General features: G+C 42.2%; 1 protein-coding gene across 1 annotated transcript in view; it reads right to left on the bottom strand.

The window, feature by feature from the left end:
* PTPDC1 (protein tyrosine phosphatase domain containing 1) overlaps positions 1–23,021 on the bottom strand; it is a 227,818-nt gene that overhangs the window by 143,230 nt on the left and 61,567 nt on the right. The window contains exons 2-3 of the mRNA XM_069206402.1: positions 13,931–14,017; positions 4,910–5,026 (exon numbers count right to left, since the gene is read on the bottom strand). The gene's annotated coding sequence lies outside the window, so the exon portion shown is untranslated. The remainder of the gene's footprint in view (positions 1–4,909; positions 5,027–13,930; positions 14,018–23,021) is intronic.

Here is a 23,021-nt window from a genome sequence, read left to right as displayed (position 1 = left end):
TTATTACATTTTGCATATTTTGTTATAAGCAAATAGACATTTTGAAAAACATATACTAATTAACTATCAAAAGCCCAATTAAAGTGTTTGACCTGAGGGTAAGAGCCTTTTGAATTATGTAACTTGCGCATTGATAGATACAATTTCTGTCGCATTTTTCCTGTGTCATGTTGTATAAACTGGGTAAAACAAATATTTGTAAACAGAGCTATATTACAGAAAGGTAACGCATGGGGCGGTGTGGGTCCTATGTCCCTTTTCGCGGTTCTAAGTATAAAGGACTTGTAAAACGATTAAAGCACAATGGTTTTATTGTGGATTTTCTATTTATTGCAACATCCATTAAAAGCTTTTTCGGTAACAGCAAAGTCTTTGAGCAACAATAAAATAAGAATTAATTTGTAGAATCTCAGAGAGACATTCTGCTTTCTTCCACGGACTTCTTTTCAACTTTGGGTGTTACAATAAAAAGGAGAACTGGAGCTCTTTGGGGATTTAACAGTCCCCCAGCAGGAGTGGAATGCTAAAACTGATTGTTCGAGTGACCTAAATCTTCATTCACACAATTTCGATTAGTTGAAATTCTCAAAGTTTTCAAAGAATGAGCGGAAACCTGCAAGATTACAGGAAGAATATGCACAAGTTAATTTACAAAGTCATTCTCCAATGTACTACTGTATACAGTGTAAAATTGTGCAAGGGAAAACGTGCTTGTATTAATGTAAAATATATTATTTTCTCGACATGGAAAATATTTATCCCCCGGAGAACCGTTTTCCCTACGCACCCAAAATGGTCTCTGATAGCAGTAAATCTCTAGCAATTTTCAAGAGGGAATTAGTCCAGAAAAATATTCTGAAATACTCACAAACAAGTATATTTGTGACTGTGCACAAACTCATGGGCGTTGCTCGAATGGAACTTTCACTCCTCAGATGTGGTAGTAAAGCTATACAAAAATCTTTGTGTTAATGAAGAAAGCAAATCTACCTTTAATGCCGCAGCATTTCCCCTATAACGGCGACGGAGTGTCACCTCCCCACCCCCATCCCTGGTGCGAGTGCAGAAACCATGAAAAATAAAATGGCAATAAAACTGTTTTATTACCTTTTTATTTTTACTCTTCCAGACCGAGCCACGTGTGAAGGCGGGGCCAATGGGCCACTGCTGCTGATTGACAGCATGGAGGAGTGGCCTCTTCAGTTTGAAGTGTGCATGTTGGTTTGGTCGGCTCTCTGGCGACAGCCAGCCCAACATGCACACTTCAAAAATCTCCATCCCGAGCTTTCTTGGACAGCTGGGTGGAGAGCAGACATAGACTTCCAGTGCCTGTAGGAGCATTGAGGCAGCCCCTCCAACCAATACTGGAGCTTCTCTCATGAGGCTTAGCATTATTATCAGCATAAGAGCAGCAACTGGATTGGTTAAGGTAGCTGGCTGTGGGGTCTTGCACTTAGAGCCATAGACATTGCCGCAGTAATCCCCAATGGATATAAAATCACCCACCAGGATCGTGCCAAAAAGCCGGAAGGAGGAACAGCGATAATCCACAAAAAGACCATACATTGCACCACCACCACAGACAACACCAGAACACTAACGGAACATCTCAACTTCAAGCTCCACATGGACGACAAAACAACCATCAGAGGCACCCTCGCATACCAACCCCCAGGCCCGCAATTCAGCTTCTGCAACACCACAGACATCATTGCACCCCTAGCCTTAGACTCCAAGGACCACATCTTCCTCAGTGACCTAAATTTCCACAGCAATGACAACAACACTGAACACCCCCTCGACAATATGAGGAACCTCAGATTGACCCAGATTATCCACAACCCTACACACACCGCAGGACACACACTGGACCCTATTTTCACCTCCAGAATCTGCATCAAATACAGCCATGTTACAGAGTTCACATGGACAGATCACTCCATCGTCCACTTAGGCATCTCCAGCCCCTTCATCTCGACCCCCAAGGTGACCAGCGCCCCCACCAGAGGTGGAACAAAATCTCAGAGACTACCCTAACAGACGCCCTCAACACCTCCAACCTCGCTACCGCCACCAACCTCTTACAGGGAGTGAAAAATTTCAACGCCGGGATCACCAACTGCGCCAACAGCATCGTCCCCATCAAGAGCACCATCCAGAGAAAAACCTTCAAAAAGGCAAGTCAACTCAGAACAACTCAGAACAGCGAAACGAGACAACAAACAGCAGGAGAGGAGATTGCGCGCCAGAAAGGACATCTCCGAAACAGCAGCTTTCAAGACCTCCCTCAACCTGTACCACCGCCTGCTGAGGGCTACAAAGAAGACACTCGTTTGCCACACGGATAATCAAAACCAGCGCCAACAAAACCAAGGAACTTTTTAACATCATTAAGGAATTCTCCAAGCCGACTACCAAAGAAAACAACTTCACATACTTACAGGAGCTGTGTGACGACCTTGCCCACTTCTTCCACGACAAGATCGCAACCACATCGATTTCCTCGACAGAAATGCCACCACCGTAATCGACACGAACCACATACTGATCACCTGGAACCTCCTCTCCACCAAGGACATCACCTCCACCATGAAATCCATCCACTCGGGAGCTCCCACAGACCCATCCCCGCACAACATCTTCAACCTTCGAAACCAAAGGATCAGCCAGGAGCTCACCACCCTGTTCAACACCTCTATCAACACCACAACATTTCCGGACACCTGGAAAAAATCATCAATAAGCAAGCAACTCGTGACATACCTGGAGCAGAACCAATTATTCAATACCTCCCAATCTGGCTTCCGCAGCAGTCACAGCACCAAAACTACCCTGATCACAGCCGACGACACCCGAACCCTCCCTGACTGAGGACAAACAGCAGCTCTGATCTTCCTTAACCTCTCGGCAGCCTTCAACATCATATCCCACCACAAGCTGATCGAAAGACTCCACCACATTGGCATCCAAGGAGATGCGCTCAGATGGATCACCGCCTTCCTCACCGGAAGAACCCAGAAGATCTACCTCCCACTTTTCGTCTCTGAACCTAAGGAGATCACCTGTGGTGTCCCCCAGGGCTCATCCCTCAGCCCCACATTCTTCAACACATATATGACCCCACTGGCCAACATCGTCAAATCCCACAGTCTCAACATAATTTCAGTCAATCTTTATTTTGATATCAGGGAAATCAACAGTAAAAACCGGCCAAGCAGACTATAACACAAGCCCACAAACAACCAATAAACGGCCCACACACTGACCTGGGAGACCATCCCATTGGCACTGCCTGATTGTCCTATAGTCCTGTCCAAACGTGGAAATACATAACCTTATCACCACATAACTTTTCCTGATCCTGAAAGGAAAGATAATGCCTTACCAGTGGGTTTATGCGAAGTATAGTGAAAAAGAGAGACCTAGGTAGAAAGGTCAGCTCTGATTTTTCTCGTACGACCAACTATCTGGCTGGGTCAGCTTCTACGATCTCAAGATGAAAGGGAAACATTGAAATATCTGCTTCTCTTAGGATAAACTGACTAGAGATGGAAACCTTACTAGTGCAAAAAAAAATCTGAGACACGTAATCAAAACCAGTGGTTATACACTTTGTAATGACCTCCTTTTGTCTCTGCAAAGGTCTAAAATACAAGACATGTCATATTGAATCGGCCAAGCAGCAACCCCTGCATTACTCTGGGTTTTGGGTTCTAACTTCTTTGGTGAGGAAAGAAATTAAGCAATCTAGACAGCAATGCTTACAAACTATAACTCATAAGCAGCAATATCTTTAGCTATCTTTGCATAATTGATCAGTGGCCTGCATGCTATAGCCCTTCAGGGCTTTCTTTCACATTTGAATTAAGATTTTTGCATAGCTACTTCAAGGTGGGTTGTCAAAGAAGTCTTCCTCAATTTGGCAGAAATATATACTCTCAATGTTTAGGGTATGTCAGGTGAAAGTGGGTTAGGTATGAAAATGGTGACTATTGCCCAAGATGTTTAACAGATACTTAACGCCCCAGATGTAAAGTGGGCAAACTTACTTAGAGAATCGTTATCCTACAAGGTAAAGAGTACTAGGATTGCATACCTTCCTGCAGTGTCTCCTACATATTAGTGGCAGCATCTTATAAAGTTCTTACTGCAGCAGGTGTGGGATAGAAAGAATTACACCTTGTCTTGGGAGTAATGTTGAAATTGTTCAATCAAAAATCGTTATGTATTTGAGGTAGCGTCTCAGAATCTAGAAACCAGGACTTTATGGAATACAAATCAAGATTTTTTGTGTGGGTCCCCCTGTGTGGAGTAACGGTATAGTAATGCCACAGATAGTTCTTGCTTTGTCCACAGTTTAACCCAGTTCTGATTTGTATATTTTCTGTCACGTAAATCATGCACAGCTCTCAAAGAATGACAATTGCACAACTAACAGGATGAAAATGCCACAAGTCATGGTAGTCACTAACAACAGAATTATAGTCAACGATAATCTTAAAGATAATCTTACACTCCTTAGCTGCAGATCAATGTCATTATAGTCAAAATGGTACTGCATTTAATGTCAGCTATTGTTTATTTTATGTCCAGAGCTTAATACACTACAGGAAGGATCAATTTCCTACATTTTGTCTCAAAGAAACCATGAACCTGATATCGAAGAAAGCCCACTTGTATGTCCTTAATAGAAAATCGCTTGCCAGTTCACAAGCCTCATCCCATCTTCCTATTAAAAGATAGAATGGTGCTTTCAAAAATTATATTTAAGGCATATACAAAATCTATTGACTGCGCAATATGAATCTGATTGTTAATGGATAGCTGTCCAGCTCCTTATTTCAATGTAGTCACAGAGGTATCAGCTAAAAAATAAACAAGGAAGTCCCAAATTCAAATACATCATTACCGGATGAAATAGTCCCAGAAACTGATGATCCTCAATTGAATTTCATTAAGCTCTTTCATTTCATTGCAGAAAGACAGTCTGATACACCCAGGCAGTCAGCAAAACAATACTGCTTTTCTGAAAAAGAAAAAAGACAAAGAGCCACTGATTTGTAATGCCATTGACTAACAAAGTGTGCTAAATTGAGATAATAATGCATTTGCTTGTAGATTGAACTAGGTAATAACAATAGGAACCATAGTAAGCACTCCTATCCGAGCACTCACTGACTGTGCAGGCAAATCTTGTGATCAGACTAAGAGACATTGCTTAGGATGTGGAAATGTCTTTTTCCACTACTTAAGTCTGTTCACTCAGTAAGATAGACCAATACAGGTACTATTAAATAAGCAGTTCCAATCAGTGGCGTAGCGTGGGTTGTCAGCACCCGGGGCAAGGCAAGTAATTTGCGCCCCCTAACCCGTGGATTTTAGCACTCGAGTCCCCCCCCCCCAGATGTTGCGCCCGGTGCGGCCGGCCCCCCCTGAACCCCCCACGCTACGCCACTGGTTCCAATACCTCAGGCATATGTCAAATAAAAAAATATACAGAATAACAATAGCTTTTGTCGGCACAAATAGAACTCTATTAAATAATTTTACTGTTGAAAGAAGCCTGAATTAGAGGTGCCCATTATTGCAAGATATCATGGAACCATTTATTCTCATAGTCAAGTAAATTTTGGGTGGTCTCATCAGTCATGCGCATAATATTGTCTCTATAATTGCTACTATGCAGGTAATTCTGTTATATACATTGCAGAACCACAATCATAATTTTCTGACTTTTCAAGCAAATCCAAGAAATTCAAAGCACTTTCAGGTGTTAGATAAAATTCACAAAAGATACCCTGACCTGGAGTTTGGTAACTTTTATTTGGATTTTTTTTATCACTGATGCTCAATAATTTGGGCATAATATTTTGATGGGCTCTTATATGGACTATAAAACAATACTGGTTGAAAGCAGAAGTCTGCAAAAAATGCAATAAACAACCTTTAATGATCACAGGCAAAGTTAACATTATACAAATTATATTGCTAAAGAAACTGCAACATCTGTCTAAGGTTTTATAAATCTGTGTTGTGACGTACTTTTTAAGAACATGCATACCAACATATTTTTACAATAGCAATACATATGACCTGTCCTAGGCTGGAAATACCCGGGAGTTCCACTCAACCACGGGTGTAGGCATTTCAAATGGTACTTTTGGTCTGCAAGCATAATGGGATGACAGGTAAGCCTACCTATTTTGTTATAACAGCAATACTACAAATTATAAAACAGCGATCGAAAGAATTGTGCATTCAGATGTCTTTTAATTCTAGTTTACACTTGCCAGACTACATACATTTACGGACATCTAAGGAACACTTATTAAAGCAACATATTCTGTGACTCAAGACTGATGATTTATATATTTGCTTACAAATTTTAATGTCAATAGCTATGTCCAAACATCGAGATCAAATACATCACTGGCAGTTATTCTAACAAAAACAAAATGATTTAAACCCTATTTGTTAGACTGTTACAGAATATGAAGGAACAATATAATTATGCAATAATTCTAGCCAATGATTCTACTTTCAGAGTTTGGATACCCTGTCAGTACAAGGTCAGTGCTGTACCAGGAGATAGAACATCTCCAGGCTGAATATAAAGATGGGCAAAAAAGAAAGAAACAGACAGCAGGCAGGTCATCTCTGTTTTCACTTCCAGGGTATGGGAACTATCAAAGACTGACATCAGGACTACTGAAAACCACCTGTCAATCAGAAAAAGGCTGAAGTCTACTGTTATTTGCCTCTTTGTAAATAATCATGATCTTTCCCCTGGCCTTTGCCTATTCTGTGGCACTCATTTGCTACCCAGCATGACTTGTGCTACATAAATATCTTTACATATATACATCTTATGTGTAACTAGTGGTATTCTAAATTTCTTTAAGTTATTATCCAAAATATGTTGTTTATACATATTTAATGATATGTTTGTTAAAGGTACATTATTGTTAATCTTTGCTCATAAGATTAACATTTATTTAAAAAAGCTATTGCCAGATAACGGGAAGGTATTACAAACACACAAGTCAATAGGGAAGTGTGACTATTTTATTAGACTTATCCAACGCAGAAGAGAGGAGGAATTTGAAGCCTTTTTTCCACAGGTCTTTTTCAAGGTTATTAGAAAAGCCTCATAGTTTCCTTTATAAATATTAGAAGTCTGTCTTGTTACCCCAACCTCCAGGTATTGAACGGGTTTTGTTGTGACACTAAGCTAATCTACTTCCTCTGACCCTGATTTTCAGCAGTCCTGGAGATACTACTTATAAAATGCCTTTGTGAACAAGAAAAAAATCATAAACTTACACAAAAGTTAAAGTTTACCTTTATGAATCGGGTCAGGCTAGCTTGAATCCAGTGGCGCTGATAAAGGGTGATACCCCGAAACCAGTCCCAGGATGCTTGTTTCCGGTCCAGGGAGGACCTGGCCTGGCAGCTCGGGCTGGATTTAGGGTCAAGACTGATTTGCATATGGCTGGGTCTAAACTGTGGTGGCACGGGGAGCAAAAGAGGGATGGATTTAACTCAGATCTGTGACTAGAGGTGAGTGTTTGAAAAGTGTCAGCACTCCGTCCATAATCTTGTTGTGTTGCTATGTTCACCCTACGTGCAAGGGTATGCCCAGATGTGTGGGTCCCTTGCTCACTGTGCCACTAGATTCAAGCTAGCCTAGGTGATGAGGGGTGATACTACGAAACCAGTCTCGGTGTGCCTGTTTCCAGTCCAAGGAAGATCTGGCCTGGCAGTTCGGGCTGGACTGTTCACATGGGGAACAGGATCAAGACTAATTTGCATATGGCTGGGTCCAAACTGGGGTGGCATGGTGAGAAAAAAAACTATGGATTTAACCCAGATCTGTGACTGGGGTCAGTGTTTGAAATGTTTCAGTACTCCGTCCATCATCTTGTGTCGCTGTGGTTATCAGGAGGGTCAGAAGGTGTGGGAGCTGAAGATCACTTACCATAGAACTTTAGAGAACAATTGCTATGGACCATATAAGGAGGAGCAGAAGATTTCTGAGGTAAACTACTTGGTGGACAGAGGTTCCACAAGGGAATCCAAGTGTGTGTTTCATGTGAAGCAGTTGGAGTCATGCCTCCAGTGAGATTGTGAAGATATGGGCAGTTTCAAAAGAGTTTAAGGAGGAGAATGAGCTACGCCCTGAGATATTACAAAGTGATGTGATGGACAGCTCTCTAGAAATGGTACAGGTTAATCATGAACTGATTCCTGAACCCCTGGGTTGTGTACAATATATAATACAATGGAAATACCATGAAAGGCAGGATGTCAGACCAACCACAACAGAACAAATTAGCTATGAAAAGAAACCAGGCCAAACCATTTTTTAAACCTAGAAAATAGATCTATATCTATGGTCTGAAGATATTGTATAAAAATGGGTTGCAAACTTCCCTACCACTTTATTCTAGGTTCAGCTGCTTCATTGCCTTCAACAGCTGTTGTGTTGCATGACTAGTAATGCTGATAGCTTCTCTCCCAAAAGTGAGGAAGCATTACCTGGTTTCTGCAAGTCTTGCTTAAAGGCACTATAGGTCTCCCAGTGATCCTGAAGCAGCCGACCTGCTGGGAGAGGAGAGAGGTTTACCCTCATGAGTCTGTTTGCTCATGGAGAAGAACTCAGCTGTCAAACCTGAAGTGATCGGCCAAGAGGGAGCAAAGGAAATGTCGGAGAGTGCTGAAAAGATCTGTGAAGTGCACAGAATCCTCCGCTCTCTCTGCTGGATTGCTGAGTCAAACCTGACTGCGGAAAGGTCATGCCTGACCTGGAAGTGTCAACTATAAACACTGCCTGATTCAGAGAGTACTGTGGAGGAAGACGCAGACATCCTTCTGTGACTGCTGTCATTGCACTTAAGTGATTACACTAGCTCCCCGGACAAAGGGGGAAGATGTTCCATGGCAAACACTACCACATACTGCAGAAGGAGTATACGTGCAGCCTGCAGGTCACCAATAAATGGAGGGGTTGCCTCCCCAAGCTCCAGTGAGCACAACAGCTCACACCATGCCCTGTTCCACTTACACATTCTGAATTCTGAATGTACACCACAACAGGTAATTCTACACGGCTCAGAGACATAGAAAGTGAACATTTTACTAAAAGAGTTAGGTGAGAAAATGTATCAAAGACTACTTTCTTCATAGAAGAACTGAATAGTCATTTGCTACATACTGAACTATGGGGCATAGAATGCTAGGAAGCTTATGTGCTGCAACATAGTGATCCTGCCACTGATCTTTAATCATGAATACTTCCTTGCTTGACTCACCTGTAGTGCATCCCTGTGCATTTGCTTACTCTGAATGTACCAAATCAAGTTCTGTTTTGATTAAAATAACTATCTATTTCCAAAAAGACAATCATTTGGATGGACATTACATTATTTTATCTATTGTGTGACTGCTTAAATGCTGAGTCTTTATCCTCAACACTACCTCCTAGAAACACATTGAGGTGCTCACCCTGGCTACCGTCATGGTCAAGGGCAGAAATGGACCACTTTGCATAGTTTGTCGAGCCATAGTAGGACTGGACACAGGACACAAGTGACAATCTGCCTAAACCACCAGGCATGGGGCCCAGTTAGTCCTGTCTGCCTTGAAGCCCTCCGAAGGAGCCTCGGACGTTCGGGCTAACAAATATCACCTCTACTTGCTCAAGGGTGAAGAGCTACTAGAGCTACTAGACAACAAACTTCGCCCGGACACAGGGCTGACAACTGCCCCGGTCTCCTGCACTTTATTTTTTTGTGATAGTGCAGGATAAACAGGACAGCTGACAACTGTCCCAGTACCTTCTCTCATATGTGAACAAGGCACCAGGACAGCTGTGGTCAGCCCAGACCAGACCAGACCAGACCAGCCTTCACCCTTACTTTTGTGACCCCCTTAGGGTAAGGTAGCAAGGGGTCAACATCCTTTAGATAAGACCGGGAGGTGCACTCAAATCACACAGCCTCTGGGCAAGGGTGGGGGGTTATTCAATGAGCAACTACACTTCTAACCATTAAACAACATAATTAGAGTTAGGTAGACTGGGTTGGCTCATAGCTGCTCCTTTAAAAGAGCAAAGCCTACTGCCAGAAGGCTTAGGAGATAACAAAGCTCTCCTGTCTTTGAGTGGCAGAGAAGGGAAGAACTTCGGCAAGGCCTAGGATAATTGTTTTTACACCTAAGCCCTTTAGTAAGCCCTCAGGGTGTGCTTGGTCCTGGTAGTGCCAGGAGAATGTGTGGGTAAAAGTTATCTTGTTTTTCTTTAATGTTTTTCCGGCCTGTAATATAGGCTGGGGAAGACCTAGGTCAGTGGTCGACCCAGGCAGAAAAATATTCATAAGACCAGCTTTGGCTCTCCCGCTTGACTGGTGCTTTATTTATTTTAATCCTACCATAGGGTCCTCAACATCAGGCCTTTTCTGTTTTTTACAGGTCTCACTTTTGATATTGCTTGTGTGTTTGTGAGCATTTGATGTCCATTACCCTTGTAAAATCAAACAGTTCCTATTTCTCTAAGAACATATTTTAGTGACGATGAACTGACCAAGTAGGAACCAAACAAAAAGGAGGAAGAGAAAGAGAGTGAACACTTTTGTTCACAAAACTTCAGTCAAGTTTACTCCGGAGAGATAAACTCCATCAATGCTGCATGTCACACAAGGTCTTTTGGAATGGAAGCAGGCTATAACTATTCTAATGTGGTTGAACAGGGATATGAGACAATACCTGTGCTTATGAGATTGCTCTGGGCATGTGTGGGTAAACCTGGACATGTTAGGCTACACCTGCATATACAAGCCTTCACTGTGCAGATGAAGGCACAATTGGTATATGACAAGGATAACTGAGGCTGCAAATGAGTTATCAGACAGTAGCAGGCCCAGCTATATGAGGCAATTCCATTATATAAATGGTTTTACATGCACACAAATGGCTTCACTGTGCATGAAATGCAAACTCAACGAGGTGACGGATGGAATGCTTGAATTAATCTCAGCCACTGGCTATCACATGGGCCGCATCCCAATCCATCATTTTTAATCTACCATGCCATCACAGTTTGGACCCAGCCTTTAGCAAATCAGTCTTGGCCCCAGTCCTTATAGGAAAAGTTCAGCCCGAACTGCCAGGCCAAGTTCTTTGTGAACCAGAACACATACAACTAAGGATCTGTTTCGCCCTTATTAGGACTCTTCAGCCATGTATAGTTCCAGTGGCACATTGAGCCCGGGACCTAGGACTGGCCGTGCACTTAAGGTGTCAAATGCAAAAACAACAACGGGATGGACAGAATACTTGAATTCATCTCAGCCACTGTCAATCGCTCCGGCCGCATCCCAATCCATCGTTCTTTCTGGGATTCAGCCCTGAGTAATTACTAGTGGCTGAGATTAATTCAAGCATTCCATCCAATTTTTTGTATACTTTAGTGTACAGCCCTAAATTGGATAGGTATGCCCAGATGTGGGTCCCGTGCACACTGTCACTGGAACAAAGCTATACCCAGCTGATGAGCCCATAAAAAGAGCAAAACCAATCATGAGATACTTGTGCTCTGGTTCTGAGCTGGACTGTTCCCACTGGAGCAATGCCTAGAATGATTTACACATAGATGGGTTCAACCTGAGGTGGCACAGTGTGCAAAATAACAAGTGAGTGATAGGCGGCCAGAGTAATTACCAGTTGCTGATATTAATTCAAGCATTCCATCCATCACTTTTTTGTATACTTTAGCACTGCACATGAAACACAATATAAACAGACATGACACTGTATATGCACTTATAAGGGTTTACCAGTACACATGATGTGGGGATTAGGCTTATTAGTCAATACTTAGGAATGATAGAACTTAACTTTGCTTTCAAGTGAGACCTGAGTAGATAAAGCTCTACCCATGTATAGGAGGCTGGACTAGGCAGATGGAACTGCAACTGCAAACACAATTGGATACCTATAATTAAGCAGCTGCTTTGAGTGTGTAAGGCTGTACTTGCACTCATAAGGCAGCTATTGGCACATATGAGCATTTGATCCGATACCTGGACATATACATTTATGCCTGAATCTATGTAGCTCTGTAGGCACATATGATTTTGCAGTGGACAGTGCACCTTCACTAATGAGAATTCACTACATCTTCATACAGTTACACAAAAAGCACTACATGGATATTCTCACTTCTGGGAAAGTTAAAATGTCTACTAACGTTAGTACAAAGGTATTAGTTTAAGGGGTGCTGGTAAGTTTATGTTTAAGGGTAGCTCTGAAGGCAGTGCTAGGGTTAGGTTAGAGTAGGGCTGCATGTAGGGTTAGGCTTAGTGATAGGTGCAGGAAAACATTTATTGTTAGGCTTAGCACTAGAGGTATAGTAAGGGGTGGTGTTAGGTTTATACAACAGGCTTAGCCTTATGTTTAGGCTCAGGCTTTGAGATAATGTTAGTAAGTGTTGGTTAAGTGTTGGGAGTGAAAGTAATGCTAGGATAGGGTTGACAAAGTTAGGACACATCAATGTACTTACCTAATTTGATGTACTAGTGTTTTCAGTAGTTGTATTATCTGCAGTGGTGACTTTGATGCAGTATCATGATTTTTTTATGTAGCTTTAGGTGAGTTTTTACAGAACATACAAATGCACTACGCATAGGATGTTCTCACTACTTTGGTACTCAGTGTTAATCTATTATTCAAACACTTTACTTCAGTGATGTCACTTCCTTTGATGGCAACAGTGTCAAAACTCATAATATAAATTCCTTTCATGGCGCTTTGTTCAAAGCTCTGGTGATTTTAGTTCCCAGGATGTCATCAGAGAGAGAATAACGGGGTGAGTGATAGGGTTTCAACAACCCCTGTCGTTTTTGTGAATTGACCACTATGTGAAAGGACTAAACTGTTGTGTATGATTGAGTGAAGCACTGTGGTGCTATACCCGGAACTCTGAATTAACAGAACTCTATGCAACCAACTAAAATATCCTACAAAAATGCACATTTGAGGCAGACATGTTGTCATGACTTCCTGTTCTATTGCCAGGTTGCTTCCTGCAGCACTGTCTAAGAAAGACGCTACACTTCATTGCACTTCCACAAGAATCTATACTTGGTTACTATTAGCAAATTACCACATGGCCCTTGCTGTCACTTTTTTCTGCTCCAAAAAACCTCTATTAGCTGCCACATACTTCTTTATACAATACAACTCTATATCTCTCTATTGTTTTCCATATACAGGTATTCCTTTTTATGCAGGTATGTATCTTTATATCTCTTACTTTACTCCCACTGTAAAAAAAAAATTCTCTATGTCTCATCCTAGACCTCTTTCAATATATCCTCTACTTCCACTCTCCAACTGATCCCAAACCTCGTGTTACTACTATGATCTCCCAAATAACCCTTTCTAGACTCTTTTCTCCTGTATTCTGCCTCGGACGCATCCCAAACCTCATTTTAATACTATGATTTCCCAAATAATACTTTCTAGACACTTCTCTCCTCTATCCCTCCTTTACCCTATTCAATCCAACTAACAGACATACATGTCCACCATTCCAATTAAAAACTTATATTTCCTTATACTAATCCACTTTGGGTTCCAGAGTAGAGTGCTACTCGCTGAAAAGCGTTTCAATGTCTCATCAAAGGTAGTAAGCGCTATATAAATACAATTACATACCCTACCTCTCATCACCATGATAGACCCAGCACCTGTGGTTCTGTGAGAGCCCATATGGCTTATTTCACAGGACCCACAACCAATTTCAGAAACTGACAGCATCTTTTAGGAAAATATCACCCATCATGGGCATGGCTGTCTATTAATCATGCCCTTAGCTTGATTCTTACAAATGCAGAAAACCTTGAGTCCAATTTTCAGCCTCTGAAATCCTTACCCGAGTTGGCAAGTTGGTTTTGGTTCAGCTTATTCGGCTCCTCAGCACTTGAAAACTTCAATGCTGCATCATCCGGCTTCTTCAGATCTGAAATGAGAAACCACAGAAGAACATTAGAACGAAGGTTATTGCCTCAAGTCCTTTGTGCAAATTAACCACCAGCTGGAGACACAATGCATTACACAAAATAACCAGTGAATATAACTAACACTAAGGTCCTCATTTTGAGCCTGGCTGTCTTTGACTGCCAGTGAGGTGGGTGCGCCGCTACCAACCCACCACATCTACACTCATACCACCATGGCAATTTGAACCGCCGGGCCAGAGATGTGCATCTCCTACTCAGCAGTCCACACAAGACCGCCAGTAGTATAATGAGCCGGCCTACCACCATGGTTTCTGTAACGGTAGCACCGCTACAAAAACAATGGTGTTAGAGCTGTACGGTCAAAATACGACTGCCGGCGTCCTACTGACAGGGCAGTGCAGGTGGTAGCACCGCCCAGGCGCCTCGACTGCCAGCATGGCTACTGCCGGATATCCACCCTAAATGTGGTGGAAATCCAACAGCAACCATATTATGGCAGGGCGGCCTTCTGGCACCCGTGCTTTTGACGGTCTCGCTTTGAGACCGCCAAAGTCATAATGAGGGCCTAAGTGTTTCCTGTGAGTATGCACGGCCTTACTAACTGCTGCTAACATTAAAAGTCAATTTCTTTTGAATAAATCAGCTGTAGAGCTCCACATCTTCGTTGTAGGACACATAAATAACTCTAAATAAGGCGATTTTGCACCCAGACTAATGTGCAGTAAAGAACTTCAAGGACTTGTAACAGATCCAATGAATACCTAAGTGATGAAACTGGAGTAATCTTGTTCCTACAAGAGAGAGACAGATCCTTCCCCAGCGGGCTTGTTATCTACTGAACATAGGATATTAGACAGGTAATAAATGTAGTAACCATCATCACATCAGGTTGACTTTGTTTGAGCCTTTATTGTGTGTTTTTGCTATGCTTCTTACATTGGTGCTAAACAATATAAACTCACAAAAGGAACCAAACACAGGAAACATGAGGTCTCAGAAATCCAACGGCTCAAGGGTGATCAGATGTGGAAGGCATTCCCTTCCCTTCTCTGAGATAAACATGTACATTAGTGCTCATGGTGTACTTAGTGCATGTGGTGGTCACATCAGAGTATTGGACAGCAGGATCCCACATTCCTGCAAAGCCTGGACTGTAGCTTAGTCCTGACGTATTCAAGGTAGCCCTGAGCTGTTCCTTTCCATGAAGGGAAGCAATCAGATTGCAATTTGCAACACAAGCTTGAGAGTGACTGTCAATGTCTTTTAAAGTATTTCATCATCTAAGGTAGAAATATCATCTGTGAGAAAATAATAACTAGTGCCATAGTGGCAGCAGTATTGATAAGGTCCACAGATGTCAGCAGTTTTTGTTCGGAAGTATTTTTGCCCATATTGAAGCTTGACCTGTACTCTTCTTCAACACTGTCCGGGCATATAGTTCAGATCATATTGAAATTGTACCATAGATAGAGCTTGAAGGTACCAAATATGGCATTGGGCTTTTTCAGACACACTGCCATACTGGTACATCTTCTTGCTATAGGTCTTAAAAAAACTTAGTGACCCTGTCCATGCAGGAATGTTATGTCTTCCTCTTCAGACTGTCAGAGCCACTGTGCTTAGGAGCCCAGTAATTGTTTTTCTAGGGACCTCTAAACTGCAAGCTCAGAAAAGCCTGAGTAGAGGCTTTCCAACTTCATCACCCTCCCTCCAACCCCCCCCCCCCACTCTGCAGGTTTCCACCTTCCCTTCCCATTGTTCAGAGACAGCCTGTTATGCAGTGGTCTCTGCTGTAGAATTTCTTATACATTTAGAGAACCTGCGTAAGTAAACAGGGTGAAACAACAAAAATAAATCAATAGCATACACATCAACAAGTTCATAAAAATCACTGAACAATGCATAAAGATGTACAAGTTTAAATCCAGTTCTTTTCAAAATGAGGAGGGAAGAAAAGCAAAGTAAATGGACACAACAAGAAATTCATTTGCTTATTAGCATGAGCACATGGGCAAAATTCATGTCTCCAAGAAGTAATCAGCAAAGTTCTTAAAGTGAATAAGCCTTGAAGGAGGCAGTGGGTCAAGAACATTTGAGAGACCTTACAGACTAGCAGTGTAAAGTGTGCTGTACACAGGCAACCTAGGAGTCCCTAGATAGAAGATATAGATTGTTATGGAATAAGTGTCTGCTTCATACATATTAAACACCAAAGGTGATATGCAATTTTTACTCCCAAGAATTGTGGCCAGATGTTGCTAGCTCACTGTCATTTTCATGCACTTGGAATGGCGCTGCCCAGGGATTCAAGTCTTTTGGTCAATAAACACAGATACACTTGCAAAACTATTGATAGTGGAATTAACACCTCTCTCCTTTGACTGCTCTGTTCCTCTGTTATGCTTTCGAATCCCCAAGGCAGTCAGGAAGCTTGTGGCTCTGACCTTGATGCTAGCTAGCTATTGGGCGGCTCTGACCTGGATGCGGGCTCGTCCTCAAGTGTGAAGGACTGGTTTACAAGACTCTGAAATATATCAAGAACATTCTGAGACCTAAACTTCCCACATGCATACTGTAAAGCTTTCTGGGGCTCTCTTCGTATCTGTCTATATCGACAGGAAGGGTTCACAGAACAGTCCTTTGGCTGTGTTATTTAAAGATGCCTTATGTTGTTTTCATTCCTCCATAGATCTATAGTAATACTGTGCATGCCCCTATCTGGAGCATTCGTGTGGTTGTGCTATTAAAACGAAAACTAAAACTAAAAAAAAACATTCTGCAGCAAGTCAGTCAGTCAGTCAATGAGGGTAGCAGATGAAGTATTCCGTTAGATGATTCAGCAAGCCTGACAACAATTACATTACCACAAGATCCAGCAACTTACCGCAAACACAGCGAGGACTTAAGCAATGTAAATTAGATCAGATAGATTGTGTCCAGTACTGAGAGTCATCAGTACTGATCACTGCCTAGTTCGCCTATGCATTCTCTTTCCCGAGGAGGAAGCATGAGAGATTGATACACTGGGGAATCATCCATCCTTAAAGAACTTTATGGAATAGTCGGGAAACATGCTTAAACTGAAACTAGCAGTGTTGATTGACAGATGATGGAACAGGTTCTGAACCTTAGTTAATGGGAGCTCCACTACAATTAGTCAGGAGCTGCACCAGGGGTGGTGAAAGCTGCTCTGGGGTAGGCAGGTGCTGCAGTAGTACTAGATCAAAGGACTATGTTAGACTTACTAGTTATCTGATTTGTACACCGAGGACTCAATTCAAGAAAGACATATTAACAGGTGAAAAACTCGGCACACAGACTTCTCTGCCTGCATGGTAAATTCGGATGGACATTTTCACCTGCTAGTAGAATCTATAAGCATTCATTCCTTTTTCTAGAGGGGGTGGAGCCTCTTACAACTGAAATTACAACTGTCTAGTAAATTTACAGTCAGACATGTATACTATATGCCTGTTGGGGGAGCTCTCTGCCCCAGACATGGAGAGGAAAGCAGCCTGGGATAACTTTGAATGGAAGGGACTATAGAAAACACCATACACAAGACCCCAAATAGGAAACATCTGAACATATTGACAGTAAGAACATAAATATAGGCCATAGACTATGTACTGCTCGCTCCCCTTTGAACTGCCTAATTAACATTTCCTACACATTCCAATAATGAGTTGGCCCCACTCAAGAAGAATAGTAATTTCACTAAGGAGGCAACACACTTTGTAGTTACATTTTTGATCTTTGCAATGAACTACATGGCCTGCCTCTACATACCCTCGTTGTAGTAGATAAGGCAAACCCAGATATGAGTTGACAGACTATCACAATGCTTAGCGGATGGAGGTATGCATCATGGAGACCAAAGAAAATGGCCGGAGGAGAGGAGGTGGATGAAGGGGAACCAGGTTGCAAATGCTATTCCTGGAGATGGACCTAGTACTTACCTCTTTGACATTCCATATGATGATCATATCCTCACCACCATACCCTGCTCTGCTATAGGACCAGCCTATTCCAGGGAACGCTAATGTAAAGCCAGGTAAAAACTCAACACTCCTAGTTGCAACTATTTTTTTTTTTTTTTTTAAGTCATCATACATGATTCTTTCCTCCTCCATACCCTCATTGATAGATAGGCACTGCACACTTCTGTCTATTTACACATTGCACTTACTAACAACATAATACAATTAACGCTTTAACTGCTGGGCTAACTTCACAACTCCCCCCTCCACCAACCCTCCCTCCCCCAGTACTGAGCCCTTTTTTGGCTATTTGGGATAGTTACTGCATAGGTTGCCATCATTGTTTTACGCAAGAGATATCTATGTCAAATCTGCATCATTGTTTCCAACATCCCGGGGATCTTAAAAGTACCCAGGGTTTGTGCATTCTCCTGGAGGGAAAATGCAGCTAAATATTGAGTTTTTTGGGGAAAAATAGGAAAAAAGTGCTCCGAATGAAAGTGTCTTTTTCCCCCCTAAAAATGGCATAAATAAACGGTTTGCTGTGCTAAAGTAACCATCTTCCAGGCTTTCAGGAACATACAGAGCTGAATAAAAAAATAAAAAAATTCCCACTGTTTTGTCATTTTTTAAAGACAAAGCCCATTTTTCTACTTTTGTCATCTCAACCTACTTCTAGTTTGGGGTGGAAACTAGTGTGAAACCCATGGGTGATCCAGAAAAGCTATACATTTCTGAAAAGTAGACAACATTTGAATTCAGCAAGGGGTCATATGTGTAGATGCCTCAAGGTTTTCCCCAAAGAAATTAACTGATGAAATAAAGAAATATTGAAAATGAGTAGGAAAAAACCGCAACATGTGCCAGTGATTTCATTTGTAACTTTTTGTCACAATGGCTTATTTACAAAAGCCATATACTCTTACGTCCACCAGACCCTTCTGGTTGCAGGGATATATACGGTTTGAAGGTTCTTCAAGAACCGAAGGTATCCAGAGCTAACAACAGAGCTGCGCCGTACAATGGATTTTCATTGTGTACTAAGTATACACCAACTCATATGGTGAAATATGCAAAGTAAAAAATGAGTATCAAAGAAACATACGTATTTCTGGCATGTGCACAAGATAAGGAGTTTAGGAGCAGTGGTTCTTTCTACAACTCTAAATTTGTGTGTGCCCTTACTAACATATGATTTAGAGGGTATATTTCAAAATGTCTTCTTTCTTACAGACTGGCCTATATTAGCAAGGCATAAAATCCAATTGGTGATAGCAAATCTTCTACTATTCTATGCTCCCCTATGTCTTTTAATAAATTTGGTATCTCACTTGTGTGAGTAAGACTAGCGACAGAAAATGGGCCAAAATCCGACATGGACGCATCACATTTTCCCAGTAAAAACTGACCCTTTTTTTCAATGTGGGTACCTGTGGATTTTGGGCCCCAGCTCAGCTAGCAGATAGGGAAACCTAACAAGATTTAATATTTTTTGAAAACTTGACAACTGGGGGAATCCAGGATGTGATGACTTGCATGGCTCTCACCAGTTTTTTTTTTACCCAGAATCCATCACAAATATACCTCAAACTTTGACTAAAAAAAAACAGTTTCCTCACATTTCTGTGATGGAAACTTCAGGAATCTGCAAGGAACCACAAATTTCATAACACCCTGAGTTGCAGATGCTTGGCACTACTATTAAAAACAAAACAAACAACAATCTGAGTTGCAACATGTCCCCGGATTAGAACGGTACCCCACTTGTGTGGGTGGGCCAAGAGAAAATGTAACAAAAGGCGCTAAAGTGCTACATTGATAGGTAAGCAATAGGGATATCTGTAGTATTTGGGGCTGTCCTCTAGCATTACCCTTGCAAACCTAGGAACTACAGACATTTTTGAAAGCAAGATAACTAGGGCATTCCAGGGTGGAGTGCTTTGCCTGGATCCCATGAGGTTTTCTTGTCCACAATGCTTTGTAAACCAGAAAACTACTACCACCCAGCGTTACCACACTTATGCCGATAAAAATTCTGCGCCACTTGTGTGGCTTGGCCTAGTACTCACAACAGAAATGGATCAAACCAAGGTCAATCCGAGACCCTTGGGGGGGGACTCCCATTGACCTCATTTTGATCAATTCATATTGCATGTACTAGGCCTAGCCACTCAAGTCATGTAACTATTTCCCCCTCAGAAGCAAGGGAATGGTTTGATGCCAGAGTAAGCCACCACCTCTGTTTGTTTGTTTTGGCACCATTTTGAAATCCCTGGTGTTTATTGTGCTTTCTGCATGCCATCCATTCCCCTGGAAGAGCAGGCAAAATGTTTGATAGACCCTGGAGGGGGGACAGCACAGGCCCATTTCCAAGGTTCCCCCCCACCTCAAAACAATACTGCATATATGCAGCATTCTTGTCTAATGTGCTTCCTGTCCCACAGGAGAAGCTAATTGAGGGTCATTGCCCCCATTCACCTTGAAGAGGGGCCAGACAGACTATTAAGTAAGAACTTTCTTAGTGTGCAGGGCATCACGATTCCCCTGCTGGGCAGGCCTCACCCTTGTGTTTTCCTTGGTGTCTAGTGGACCTCCTGCCTCCAAGGATGGGCAGCCTTGTTTATTATTTTTTTTAAATAACCCTGTTGTCTAGTTTTTTTTTCTGCCCCCCTGGGAGCATATTGGGGATAATTACCCCATTTGCAAGAAAGACTATTCCATCTTCATTGGGGTTGGGGAAATGCCCAAACCGCACCCCTATTTTTTTTTTTTTTACAAAAAACAATCCCTGGTGTCCAGTAGGGTTTCTAGCCCCCTGGAGTGGGGGAAGGTGTCCGATCGGGTGTAAGCTGTCCCCCAGAGTGGTGCAAAAAGACTGTTTTATATATATATTTCATACATTGGGGGTGGGGGCATGGCCATACCCGGGTAGGCAGCTCCCAACCCTATATTTCTATTTTAAAAAACAATCCCTAGTGTATAGTAGGCTTTCTACCCCCCTCAGGGGCAGATCAGGGGTAATCACCTCATAAGCTGCCCTGGGATATGGGGAGGGGGGGGGGAAGAGAGAAAGAGAGAAAGAGAGAGAGAGAGAGAGAGAGAGAGAGAGAGAGAGAGAGAGAGAGAGAGAGAGAGAGAGAGAGAGAGAGAGAGAGAGAGAGAGAGAGAGAGAGTGTGTGTGTGTGTGTGTGTGTGTGTGTGTGTCTGTCTGTCTGCAAAATACCTTGGCCCAAGGGGTCGCTCCTCCTGGCGTATACTGGGTGGATCCCTGCTTGGGGATCGCTCTTCTGTGGTGATCCCCATGTGGGAATACCCTGGGCAGAGGTGCCATTGGAAATGGGAGATTCTTACATTTCACACAATACCTCTCCCATGAGAATCTGGGCTCAGAGACTCAGATACGCACACAAGCATTGAGTCAGTGAAAGTAAAACGAGCCAGTCAGCTCATTTTAAATTCACTTTAGGAATGTAATGAAGGCAGCACGCTCTGCGCATTGATTGCCGGTGAAAACCACATAAGAAAAGCTCAATCTGCTTTGGAAGCTCTTCCTGAGCAGCCCCAGCCTCGGCAGGAAAAAAGGACACCAGAGGGGCCTTTCTAAGCCTCTGTAGTGACAGCCAATGGCCAACGGCAGCACCTAAGGAGTACTTCAGTTACTCAAAGAACTTAATACCAAACATTAGTAAATCTTCTCTCACCTTCTCAAATAATTACTCCTCAAAACAGGGAGCAAAGCTCCACCATCATAGTGACACAAATTGTTTTTGGTGTGTGACTTGCTTTCTTTTATGGGTATTCTATGTGTACTGGCTGATGTAATTAGTTTCACCTGCTATTGCGTGTGACAGAGTAGTGGCTGAGGTGGGCTGCATGTGTTTGTAGCCTAGTCTGTAGTTTTAAAAAAACTGTAATTTATATTTAAAAATTATATTACAATACTAGAATATATACAATTGTACTTAAAATGCTTAAATGTATTTTTTACTTTATTTTACTTATGTGTTGTATAACTCGTTGCCTCCAAAGATTTCTAGAACAGTCGGATGAAGCACCAGTGATTGGCCATATGTTGTGAGTTACTCCAAGACTGAAGTACATGTGAGCCTTCTTTGTTAGTAGTACTACTGTAGTAGATTTAGGTGTAACTTCTGTGAAAAGTAATTCTTTTGTAAATGAGGTGTTACTGCCTTCACTGTGGCAGGAGATAAAATGTTTCCTTCAACTATCTTTAGTAAACCTGAGGTTTTGGTGCTGATCTAGGTTGAATATTATCTATATGACTGACGTTGATGGCTGAGGCGTCTCCAAAGGAATATTTAACTCCCCTGCACCCTTTGCCAGAACGTCCCAGAAAGTAATGATGTCTACAACTGGGGATGATCGAGTTGGTGATGTAGGTGTATTCGAGGTGACATCTCTATCTGAACCTGGAGATCAAAAATGAGTTGTTGATTTTGTTCCTCTGGACGATGGAGAATCATCAGTTTGTTGTCTACTGTTTAGTGAGTTGACAGGTTATGGAGGTTTCTATTTTCTTACTTAAGTCAGAGAAGTCATCTTCAAAGCTTTCATGGAGTGGAGATAGAGGAGTCTGAACAGAATCATCAAACTGAAGAACTGTACAAGTAGCATCAAAGGCTTATAAGTCAGGTCAGGTGAAGAACACTGAGAAAATCTAGATGGGGTAATAGATGTTGATTTCTCCCTGCAACTCTTTCTAGATTGAGGTTGAATGGGTAGAGGAGACTGTGCAGCCTGTGAAACTGAAGAATATATGGTCTTTACTGTAGGCGGCACTAAAGACCATGTCTTGGATAGGTGTGATAGTGCTGCAGAGCTTTTCTGTTTTTTCTATTGCAACACAGTCAATGGCGAGTGAGGTCTTTTTGACGTTGGTTGTGATGCAGTCAACTTTGTATGGTAAATTTTCACCAATGAAGGTGCATACACAGCTGAATGATGTTTTCTCAACGTTGACAACTGATGGTGTTTTAACATTGGCTTACCTAAGTGTTGATGG

The sequence above is a fragment of the Pleurodeles waltl genome, chromosome 9, assembly GCF_031143425.1.
Source record: "Pleurodeles waltl isolate 20211129_DDA chromosome 9, aPleWal1.hap1.20221129, whole genome shotgun sequence".
Classification (NCBI taxonomy): Eukaryota; Metazoa; Chordata; class Amphibia; order Caudata; family Salamandridae; genus Pleurodeles; species Pleurodeles waltl.
The sequence above is the reverse complement of the archived record's forward strand: the minus strand, read 5'-3'. Positions and strand labels throughout refer to the sequence as shown.